Below are 12,762 nucleotides of genomic sequence, written 5' to 3'. Positions count from 1 at the left end.
TTAGATCAAATTAATGCAGGCTTGGTGATCATAAGAAACTTATTTCAATTAAATATATAAACAAACTACATATACACATATACACTATAAAATGCTAATTTTATGATCCTTGAATTAATTCAAAATGTCAGTGTCAAAACGGAGTCAAAAATTAATCTGAACAATTAGAAAAAGTTTATGTTTTAGTTAACTTTTTATATAAATATTACTGATTATTAGTGTGCTACTGTAGTGCTGCATACAAGTAAATATGATTACATAGCCTTTTATTTTTCCTTTGGTTCAACTAGTGAAAAACAGTTTGGAAAACATTGCCTTTAAAAGACAACTAATTGACTGTTTTGGTCTAAATGATGGTTCTTCTGACACCCTTTTAAACCTTTTAAGAAGAAATATAAAAATAATGAATTATATAATATTGAATATTATTAAGAGTAAAAAAAAAAGGGAAAATAAATAAATATTAAAGCCATGCCAAGCAATACAAAAATGTAATTTCTTCAATGTTCCTTCTCTCCATGTGCACATCTGAGTGAGTACAGACAGAGGGATCATTCATTGCTCATTAGCTTTCATTCATTCATGTTCTGGGAGTCTATCTGCTGGATCTGGGTCACATTTCAACATCAGGGTGGGTCTTGTGTGACTCATTTATCAGAAACAGCCAGCTGTGCTCGTACGCTTAGCGGCAGTGCCATTCAGTTCAGCACGAGCAGAAACGCCATCTACACCTGTGTACAAACACCTGAGATGGGAAGATCAACTTCCATTAAGGATATGCAGTGCATAAGTGTGTGATAAAAAGACAGAAAGTGAAGAACGTTAAAGAGATGAGAGGTGTGTGAAAGGAAGAGAGTATTTAACTTAACTTTGGCGCTGAGACACAGAATCTGACCCTAGCAAAAGACACGTCCTCGCTGGACAGCTCGGCCTATACTATACACACAACTATACTGCAGGAAGGAAAGGCAGCACTAGAGAGTTCAGCTATTGTTTTTATGACAGCCGACATCTGACACGTAAAGCAAGTGACAAACAATCTCACAATCTGCTCTTTGTCACCGCAAATACACAGTAATTCAAACACATTATAGTATATAATTAGCCGTTTGCCTTGTTTAAGAACGGTTTTATGTCTTTACGCAGAAACAACAGATTCGGCGAGGAAATGTAGGGCAACCATGACTCAAATTATCCTAATCAAGCCGTGCATATAAGCATCCATGAAAAGTTTAAAGCAAGACAAACAGACACCTTAACAACTGCAAGAGAAAAAACAAACAAGTTATCTCTTTAAATTATTTGACTTTAAACTGGGTCAAAGGCTATGAGATACCGATTCTCCTCAGAGAAGCCAAAATATTCAGTGCTAAGACCATAACAATCACAGACAAACAAAAAAGGATTCAGTCGCACGTCTTTTCTTGTTAACATCATGCACATAATTGCAGACAGAACTGTTTATGAAATTAAACTCGGCTTTGTGCACTTGTCAGACAATTTTCAAGGTTCATATCTTGAGGACTTCACTACAGTAAGGGGCCCCTTATAATTCAACAGATGGGTGAAAGGATTTCTCGGAAAGAGTAGAGATCTCAGGGGAAAGCAGGGCAGATCCAATGGCAATATCCTGGCAAACTGACCTGGATGCTTTTGACAGTACAAAGAAAAAGATTCTCTGCAGTAAACATCAGTAGTGCTTGCCTGTGCAAAATACCTGCAAGGGAGTCAATTCCCAGTTGCTAGGGTTTTCTAGATAGTTTAATCACTGGCCCAAATCAAAAGTATTCATTAAAAATACTTTTTTTTTTTTTTTTTTTTTTTAAGTTTTATAATTTATTATGTTTTGGTCTTTGAAATGTAGTAAAAGTTACACAGTCAGTTTTAGGGCTGTCACGATTCCTCGACTCATTTCAAGTACTCTATTTAAAAAAATCATCGATTACATTTTGCCTGTGTCGAGTAACCAGCAAAATACCGGAAGCGATGCATTCCATGGACGAGAATCCATGAAATGTATTATTAGACCGTTTCCCAAGGCTCCATGATATATTAAACCCATTAAAAATCACAGTGAAGCATAATGCTATTGTGAATTCACAAACGCTATGACTCAATTTAATAAACATATGCGAGGCTTAATATACAGGTGCATCTCAATAAATTAGAATGTCGTGGAAACGTTCATTTATTTCAGTAATTCAACTCAAATTGTGAAACTTGTGTATTAAATAAATTCAATGCACACAGACTGAAGTAGTTTAAGTCTTTGGTTCTTTTTATTGTGATGATTTAATCACAGAACCGGGTTTACTGACGAGATGCGCATGCGATTTATCGTGCAGCCCTACTCGTGGCAGTGCACCGGCATACAGTGCTGTTGCGCTATGGGTGTCCCGAGTTTGAGTCCCGGCTTGTGGACCTTTACCATCTCATCCCCCTCTCTCTCCCCCAATTTCCTGTCTACATACTGTTCTATTGCAATAAAGGCAATAAAATGCCAAAAATAAATCTTAAAAAAAAAGACTGATGACCATCATAGTAGTGCTGGGCGGTATGACCGAATATTTTTATCAAGTTATTTTTCAAAATGATACCGGTTTCACAGTATATGATGGTATTTTAATTTTTTTCATGCATGACCGGGTGTTAGCCACATTTTCTGAGAGAGGAAAAACTGCAGTAGATTGACTTAGAGTACCCTATTTTACTGTCATGATGAGCGAATATTGTAGAAAAATTCCACACTAACTAGTGACTAAATACGACCCATTAATAGCCTACATGTTAACCAGGAGTCACTCTCATTTATAAATGCGACATCGTCTGATAAAATCAACATGCATCTAACGTTACACTAAAGAGCGCGTATGCAGTGGTTTTGGCTATATTTTTTTTCATGCAGCGCACTTGCCTGCGTCTTGAGTAACAAACTTAAAAAAAAGAAATAAAAGTAAGTGCGTAATATTAACAGACGACCTATACTCATATTTATAATTCCAAACTGTCAGTACTCATTTACTGGTGAGTCTGCTAGCTGAATGCACCGCTTCTTCTCTGCCGCTCACTGCACAGAACAGACGCAGAGAGAGGCGACACTGTGCCGGGAGAGTCAGATCTCGCGCTCGCGGGGCAGCTTTGGCGACATCTTCCAACTGAACCATAAGGTTTATCCAAAAAAGCCGCTAGGTTTGTCAGTTTGTATAGTCTATGGAAAAAAAGCCTAAAAGGGTCTGAAAGTTGCTAAATATAGTGATAAAGTTGCGCTAGTGTGTGAGAGACGCGGGAGCTGATAGCAGCGCGTGGTGGACCTTGTGGATGAGTTCTGTGTCACGTTCTACTAGTTCTACAGCTTCAGTTTCGGAACTTTCATGCTTAAAAAACATACAGCTGTTCCCTCACCACAATACAATAGTGAAAAGAGACCCCTCTCTAATAGTGTCGTTTCCGAACATTATTTAAATGACATCGGTATTGCGGTATTTTAACAATTCATATCATAAGAAAAATAAACACCGGTATTCGGTATGAACCGGTATACCGCCCAGCACTACATCATAGCGTCTTCCTATTTCCTTCTGTCCATTTTTTCTATGGGTAATTCCTGTCAGATTTGTGCTTGTGTGATTTTCCTATCTGAACTACAGAAGGGTAACCTGCACGCAGACACCTAAACACACTGCTCAAACTACACCTCACATGTGAAGACAAGACTAATTCTTTACTTATGGGCCTCTCTGCTAAAGTAACTTGAGACTGATGAACACCTCCTGTCCAAATAACACATAATTCCAGAGTAAGGCGTTGTTTTATCATAAACTAGCGTGATGTTCTGTACTTCTTCAACTGTAATATTTCCCAGCCTGTCAGAGAGTCATTTAAATGCTTCATCAAAACAGTGAAGAGGAATTACAGTAAAGTTTGGATGACCCTTTATAAGTTATAAATATTGTGGTGAAAACAGACTAGTGGTCTACTACATTTGCACCTGCGTTCAGAGGACTTCTCAATTCGCGTTCAGAATTTCTTTCAACATTTTCTGGTTATGAAGTTACTTCCGAGTGGATTAATTTGATTTCCTTTCCCATCAATCAATACTCTGTGCTGCATAATGATTTGGTAAAAATTTAAATCATGAAGGTGATAAAATAATGACAGAAATGTCATTTTTGTGAACTATGACAACTGAAAAAATGAAAACCCTTCTTTACATTAGATTTCAGGCCATTTACTTCAAAAATTAAACTCAAAAATGCGTGTAACGTGCTTGCTGTAAATTCACTGTGCTGTATTTAGAAAGGCACATGACTACAGGAGGTGTCACAGTTCACGACAGGGCAAAACCAAGCCATGAACTCTCTGCAGACCTCTGAGGCTTTTTCACCTTTGAGAAGAATATAAAATTTAACATTCAAGACTCTGAGGTGTAAAGTCAGAGAGGTGAGAAAGCACCCGATGGCCCCTCAGAGCTCCCGAGTTACTGTGCAGAGTAGAAAAACATCTCAGAAGGACAATCAAGTCTTTAAGCAAGGACTGAGAGACTGGCTCAGCATCACACAGCTTCACACTAGAGAGGAGATTTAGTAAGACAACAACTTGAAGCACACAGCCAAAACAATGCTCAAGTCTCTGAATGCCCTTGATAACCTTGTTGTTGTGGGCATTTGTACGTCGACTGACAGCAAAGAAATCTTTTCAGTTCATTTTGAATTGAAGTCTATGGCTGCATTTTCCAACAACGCACAAAAAGCACATAGGCTATTTCTTTGGTGATAGTCTGTGCATACATAATATAGGCCTACTTATGATAGTGTAGGTATACTTGCGTATCTAATTCACGTAATCATTCCTAAATAGGCAAGAGGAACAAGCCATTTATAACATCAGACGCTTCAAGAAATAACCGTCCCAAAGAAATTGCTCAAACAACTAAATAATCTTATATTGAGTGTAACTGCGTCAGAGAGTGCACATTTGGCTCAGTAGCTGGCAGTCAGTCAGTTCTCTTGGCCTTATCACGTGCATTTGGGTCCTTGTAACCAGTTTAGCCTCACAGGATGCTGCTTTAATGTGTGCTTACACATTCATTGAGAGCATTGAAGAGGATGTGTGTGGCCAAGAGGTCCTAACGCGTCAGAGATATGCGCTCGTTCTACGATTGGATGAGGACTGTGAGAACAAGACAGAGTAATGAGATGCTACAAGGACAGCTATTAATTAGTCTCCGTGTTTTGGGGTTAATCGTGGTTTCAGAGAGGTGACAGCACTACGTGACACACTGCAGGCGGTGAAACAGTGGCTACTAGCAGAAGAGCAGAGACAGATGCTGTAAACACTTTCATTAAGCAACCAGCCACCCGTAATGGAGGAAAAACACTCCAACATCACGATTTTGTTTTTCATTGCCACCAGTTTGAGTATTGCAATGACAGGCAAGATATTTAAATTAGACGTGAAGATCCAGATCACAAACAGTGCTGTATCAACCGCGCTAATGTGTTGATGAATGACGCAGGGACATCATGCAAATAAAAAAAAACATCTACATAGGAAATTTGTTTCTCCCCCATTGTGTTATAATAATTTATTGAGACGGTAATGGTCATGAAATTTCATTGAAGGGATGATTCACCCAAAAATGAAAAGCGTCATCATTTCCTCAACCTCACATAATTCTAAGCCTGTATGACTTTTCTTTCTGTGAAGCACAAAAGATGATAAAATGGCCCGGTCCCAGAGTTATTTTAGCAGCACTGAGATTAGATTTTTTTTAATATTTTGATTTAGTTATTATTTTTATATTTCCTATTTTCATTTTAGTGATAGTTTTAGTCATTTTGATTACTGTTTTTTTCTATAATATGCCTAAATTTATTACTAATTTTTAATTCAATTTTAGTTTTTTAATTTAGTACACTGTTATACTTTAAAATGAAAGGTTGCTTTGGCAACTAGCTGAAAATAATGTTTAATAAATATGTTTGTCTCAAGTTTCAGTTCATGTTAATTTTATTTCAAGTAACAAAATGCTTTTTTTTTGTTTTAGATTTAGTCAAGGTTGTTTTAAAGCCCAGTCTTCATCAAAATAACATGTTCTGTTTTTAGCAGAGGAAAGATAGACATTCAGGTTTGGAATGACACAAGGGTGAGTAAAATGATGACAGAATGTTAATTTTTAGGTGAACTATCCCTTTAATGACTGCTCTCTTCTAACAGCAGAGAGGAATGTCAGATCAACTTTGACTACCACACCCCAAACTGAAGCTTGAGGATCAGTCTGGACAAAGCACCCCTACGGCTACTGAAACAACAGCACCGTCTCCTTCTCGGTGTGTACCACATTAATATGCGTTGGGTGGATCTGCAAAGGATACTTAGCAGATACTTACACAATTGAAACTGTCAAGGAAAAGATACTGTCTCTGAAACATCTGAACTTCGTAAGCATATTCCAATTCTTCTGAAGTCATACAATACCTTTGTGTGAAAACAGACTGAATTCATTATGAAGTAATTACTTGACTTAATTATTTTTATTAAATTCACTGAAAATCTTGGCATCTGCACAAGTCTCCTTGGCACGTTAATAAGAATTGAAAAAAAAAATGAACTTGACCTTCAAGGGGGGGCAGGGGGTGCCGTTGGGGGGGCTAAGATAATTGCAGGGGAAACACTGTATGTGCTGATGTCATTTTAACTGAAACAGGAAGACAGGGTGGGACATATCAAGCAGCCCCACCCCTTTTTAAAATAGCGTTCGTTTATATCACAGCTTGCCGTTCAGAGCCGTTGAGCTCCGTAAAGCCACATTTGACAGGGTATGACAGACACAATCTCATCCATATTGCTATATAACATAGCATTCTGTGTAGAATTCAAATAGGCCCGATACGTTTTGTGGTCTGTGCCGACTCGCGCATGTGATTCGCTCCGTGCTCTAATGTCTCTAGACAAGAGCAGAATGAGTGTGTGGTGCGGTGGTTAGCGTGACAGCGCGAAACCAGACTTTCTTTCCTCAATGGAAAGCATATTTACACTGTCTGAATCGTTCCCTGTCCCCTATATAGTGTACTACGTGCCATTCACCGTATAGAAAATACTAATTCTGTGAACAAGTGATGTAATTCAGCATCTATTTATAGTGTAGGGGACGGGCGCTTCGAATTCTAGAGAGCATTTGATTGGACAGAAAGTTTGATGAGAAGATGAAGTACGATGTGACATCAAAATAAATGTTGAGCTGTTTTGGCGGAAGTGACTAACTGCAAGCTTTGAATGCTTATTTCTTCTAAATGTGAATTTTGTCACTGTATTAGAGCACACTGGCATACAGATAACCTTAAGACTAACATATTGATACTAAGCCAAAAACCCCAAAAATGGGACCTTTAAAGACGTGTTAGTGAGCTCATGGCTAAGAAGAGGCAGAGAGTTCAAAAATAGGGATGTAACTATTCACTCAACTCACGATTCGAGATCTTGATTTCACGATTCGATTCACTTTATGTTTTAACAAAATTAGATTTAAGACAAATTATAAATTAAATGTGTCCTTTTATTATTGCTTGGACAAAATGCTGCACATTTCTTTGTGAAATTGAAATATAACACTATAATAACATACTAATATATAGCACTTTATTATTGCTCTTTTGTTGGTTTTGATTGCTTCTACTGTCCTCATTTGTAAGTCGCTTTGGATAAAAGCATCTGCTATGGGGCACCGAACCCCCAACTGCTCCCCGGGCTGCCCACTGCTCCGGGTGCATGTTCACTACTGTGTGTACACTTGGATGGGTTAAATGCAGAGCACAAATTCCGAATATGGGTCACCATACTTTTCCCTTTCCCTAAATAATGAAATTTAAATACAATGTAAATGTAAATAAAACTAAATTGAAATTTTAAAACAAGCCCCAAATCAAATAAATAAGTAACACAAATAAAAGAAATCTCTTCATATAAACAAAATAAGGCTTTGTCTGTCCTCTTTCCATTTAAAATTAGAGGCAACCACTACATTTTAATCATGATACAAACAAAGATGGTGCAAACATGCAACATGAGCAGTTTTTAATTTAAATTAGATTGTATCATTTCGAAATTTTAAGCAAAAACAGAATGGTCTGACCTCAGTTTTGTGAAACTATGCATAAAAAAAATATCTGCATGCAACAGAAACAGCAGACGAGCTGAATGAGACGCAGATTCACTCTCTGCCAGCAGGTGGCGCTTTAAGCGTTTCCTTTGTTTCCGCTGTAAACAAAGCAGCGCTGCACTTATAAAGTTCAATATGCCTTATACAGAAGCAAGATGAAAAGAAAAAAATACCTTCTAAACTTTTTTTAAAGACAGTAAGTTCACCCTCAGACATACATTCATTTAAACTCCTACCTGAATCGCGATTTGTTTAGCATCTCAACCGATTTGAATCGTCACATATTTAAATTAATTTTCAACTGGCTCACGGTATCGTTACATCCCTAGTTAAAAATATTACAAATAAATAACAAAAATAAATTGAAACAAAATAAAACACTATTTTGGCATCACTGAATGAACTAGTCAGTAGAGAAATGCATTACAGCGCCATTGTATTTAAAGTGTTAGTTCATCCAATCATGACAGATTCATTTTTGAGTGAACTATCCTTTCAATCCCCGATAAACTGACAAAACCTGAGATTTGAGCCAACTGCAAGCAATGTTTTGATAGTATGCAGACCCAGTGTAGAAATACCTCTCTCTGCAGGCTTTGATCTCTTAAAACCTAGTAGATCTAGAGTTACCACATTTATTGTGGAAAAGGATTGTAACAAAAAGGCAAATACTTCAGTTATAAATTTTCCAAGCACCAGCTCATACGTAGGACAGCACAAAATAAAAACACTGCCAACTTCTCAGATAAAATAAGATATCTTGTTTTATATTTCAAGCTTCTGTGCTCCACAAATCAAATCTGATTGCCATGATTAAGTTAAAACACTATTCATCAACATGAAAGCAGTTCTGCAGATGTGAAGAACATCTAAAGAGCCTGGCCAGAGACGTCTACACAGAAGAGAAAAACTTAAAAACCCTGATGAAATGCTCATCTGCTGAGGTTTAATGAATGCTTTGGATGTCTGGGATTCCAGGAGAAGGGCTTGAGCAGTAAGGCTTTTGACTGAGTTAATACCTTTGGCACTCAATGAGCCTGTCTCAGCCCTAAAGGAGGGGCTCAACTTGAGTATACGGCCTTGATAATCAGTCCAGTGAGAACTCAAGCATCCAAAAGTGCCAAAAATGTATGTGGAAACTTCAAAAAGTTAACCAGATCCATTAAACAGGCTGTTATCAGCCAATTATAATCAATAATCATAGACTTTTGAGTGGTTAAAGGATCCAAATCTTTTTCCAGATCTTTGTGACCTCATAAGTGGGAAGAGAATACCTTCAAAATGTGTTTTTGGCTTTCTGCCAAAAACTCCACCTGATGAATGCATATTTTGTCCATCCACAAAATGCTGAACAGCCCATATAATTACAGTGGATTAATGCTGAATATGGCATGATTAATTTCCAGATATTTCAGAAGGGCTATTTAAAGAGGCTTAAGAAATCACTTTTAGGGATGTATGTTCAGAAGCCATGTTCAAACATTTCACCAAGAGGAAGAACGTTTTGTTGAGTAAGGCAGAGCTAAAGAAAGAAAGAGTGACAGAAGATTGGCTGCAGAGTAAGTGCATGGTTAAAAAAAAACAGACAGTGATGACAGAGAGAACAAGGGCGAGAAAGGAAGAGAGTAAAAGTGATTAATTTAGAGGCAATGATGTGGCTCTGGCTGGGCTTACAAACATGTGTGTTTTAGGAGGCTACAAGGTGCGTAATGAAAACTTGCTATGGAAGAGTTTTGAAAATGACTTGTGTAGCAGTCCTAAAAATGTTGACAAAATTTATTTATACACATATATGTCTTTGTCTTTCAGGAAAAGAAACCAAAAACATTGACTCATCCTGTGCTACAAAGGTTTTGTCCAATCAAATGGTAGAATGAGAATTTCCCACACCCAAAAAAACTAATAAAACTGACTAGAAAGTAACTAAACATGGTACACTTGAACGCTACTCAATTTCACCAGTATTACAGTATTTATTATTTTGAATTTGCTTTTATTTTTAGATTTCTAATTTTAATTGTATTTTAAGTTTTAGTAATTTTATACTAATAGCGCCATGCGCTTTTGTATTCTTTTTATTTATTTTATTTCTATTTTAGAAATTTTTGTACGTTAACAAAGAACACTTAAGTTTAGGTTAAATTAACAGTAACAATAACAACGCTGAATATGACATCCAATGTCTCATTTAAATATCCAGTGTGCCACATACACACAAAGCAATACTTTAAAAGATATTACACATATGGCTGAAAATGTTGGCCCATTTTGATCAACTGTATTTAAAATAATCACTTTTTTAACATTTTCTGAAGAAAGTGTGAGTAATGCTCGCCTGTGCCAACGTTCACATATTTTGTGGGTGGTTATCAAGGAGTTTCTATGTGACTGCTAAGGTATTCTGTGGTTTTTGTCAAGGGTCCATTCTCCCTTTCTCCCAAATCAGGCATAGTTCATGTGTACGGATCCTAACACGTTTTGTTCTACCCTTGAACTCTGGGTAAAACATCCTCCCCACAGTGAAGCGATACACTGGAAAGGTTCGGTTCCTGTCTAATATTGGTGGTGCTGATGGTCAGAAGGTCTAGGAGCTCTGCCCCTGGGACCATTCATAACCTCCAAGCAGGAAGCCGCCTAACAATGCCTGGAAACAATTGGGACGAACATTCTGTGAAGTTCGGTAACAGCTATTGTTCCATGCTGAGATTGAATTGGCGTCAGTGTATCCTGTAGTATCGGAGTGTCAGGCAATTGAGGGGGAAACGGGGGACTCAATAGTGAAGCCTCCTGCCGTAGACGGTCCTTCCTTTAGGATACACCCCTGCGTGCACTTTATACACACTTTCACCCCAGAGTTATTTATGTTTCTTAGCAGCACTGAGAAACAACAAGTGTATACATAAGATCTCATTTCCACACATAAATAACAGAAGCATAGGTGGGTTATTTTCTAGCTGACCCTTATGGGCCCTCAGAGATTGAAACGGATGGAGACGTGAAGGTCACTGACGTATGTGAATCTGGAATCATCTCACATGGAAAAAAAACTACAGGAAGGATCACACTCCTCAAGGTCTAACACTTATAAACAGTGTTAAAAATAAAACAGCTCCATTAAAAATGTTTCCTTCAGCCTTTATCGTCATTTCTCATGCTATTAATATATTTGACATGTTCTTTTGCAGAATTTTTAAAAATAAGACAAAAATAGAATGTCTTTTGGATCTGTTAAAGATTCCCATAAACAAGTTATTCTACCGATGCGTGCAGAACCACACTGAAACACTCAGACAGTGTTTCCTGCACTACTATTCAGAGGCACCACAACACTACTAATCTACAGTGCAAAACCATGCTGTCCATCATCCGATTCCAGAGTTGGTTCTTTTTCATGAATCAAACACGTCCAGCTGGCAACTTACTTGAAGCAAACAAATTAATAACTTAATTTAGTAAATTTGTTGTTCAGTACTGTTCAATGTATAGTTAGGTCAATTATTGGACTGCATTTAAGCTGCTGGTAAAAAAAGACTGTATAACACTGGTTTAAAATATATATTTTTTTAAATAGTTATAATAGGATTTATCTAATATTTAAAATAAAATAAACAGGAATCAATTACAGGAATCTAAACTGGAGGTGTTACACTGAATTCCTTATTATTATTATTTATTTTATTCATTATTTGACAGGGACAATAGACAGTCAGAAAACTGCCCCAGAATTAGCTACAGAGCTAAATTTCATCTGCTGTCCCCGAGCAGGAGAATACCAAAACAGATGAAAAAAACCATCAGTATAATACCATATACAATAAACCCCCCCCAAAAAATTTAACAAATAAAAAGTATAATCCCCCACATAGAAACTACAATCCATATTTCTACAAAATATCCCCTATAAATACTACAAAGCATCAAGAAAAAAAAAAAAATTCAACTCAAAGTTCCATTCAGAATACAACGATACTAATGGTCACACACCTGACTCGTCTTTAACCATATTTTCAAATGTAGCTTAAACTGTGCTAAGGTGGAACACTGTCTTATATTAATTGGTAAATTATTCCAGTTTTTAACAGCCCTTACAGAAAATGCAAAAAATCAGTAACTCTAAAATTCGCTTCACAATGACCTCTTGACAAAGCTCTAGTTTGTCTTATATTTTCAGTACAAGAGAAAACTATTTTTTTCAGGGGTGAAGGTGCAAGATTATTAACAATTTTTTACATTAAACAACAACTGTAAAACAAACTAAATTGTCAAAAGTAAAAAAAATGTACCTGTTAATAATCAAACGATGATATCTGTTAGGTTTCTTGTCAAATACTTTTAAAGCACGTTCATACAAAGTATATAAAGGTCATCAGTGAATGGCACAAAATCAGCAAATTAAAATGATTTCTGAAGGATCACGTGACACTGAACACTGCTTTGCTATCACAGGTATAAATTACATTTTAAAACAAATAAAAAACTGTAATACAATATTTCACAATATTAGAGATTTTTGATCAAATAAATGCAGCCGTGTAGTAAAAGATAGACTTCTCTTAAAACATTACAAATCTCTTACAGCCTCCAAACTTTTCAACAATTATGTA

General features: G+C 36.8%; 1 protein-coding gene across 1 annotated transcript in view; it reads right to left on the bottom strand.

The window, feature by feature from the left end:
• Positions 1-12,762, bottom strand: part of LOC306881827 (insulin receptor-like) — a 53,375-nt gene that overhangs the window by 23,704 nt on the left and 16,909 nt on the right. The window lies entirely within an intron of this gene.

The sequence above is a fragment of the Barbus barbus genome, assembly GCF_936440315.1.
Source record: "Barbus barbus genome assembly, chromosome: 15".
Taxonomy (NCBI): Eukaryota; Metazoa; Chordata; class Actinopteri; order Cypriniformes; family Cyprinidae; genus Barbus; species Barbus barbus.
Note: the sequence above shows the minus strand (reverse complement) of the source record. Positions and strands in the feature narration are given on the sequence as shown.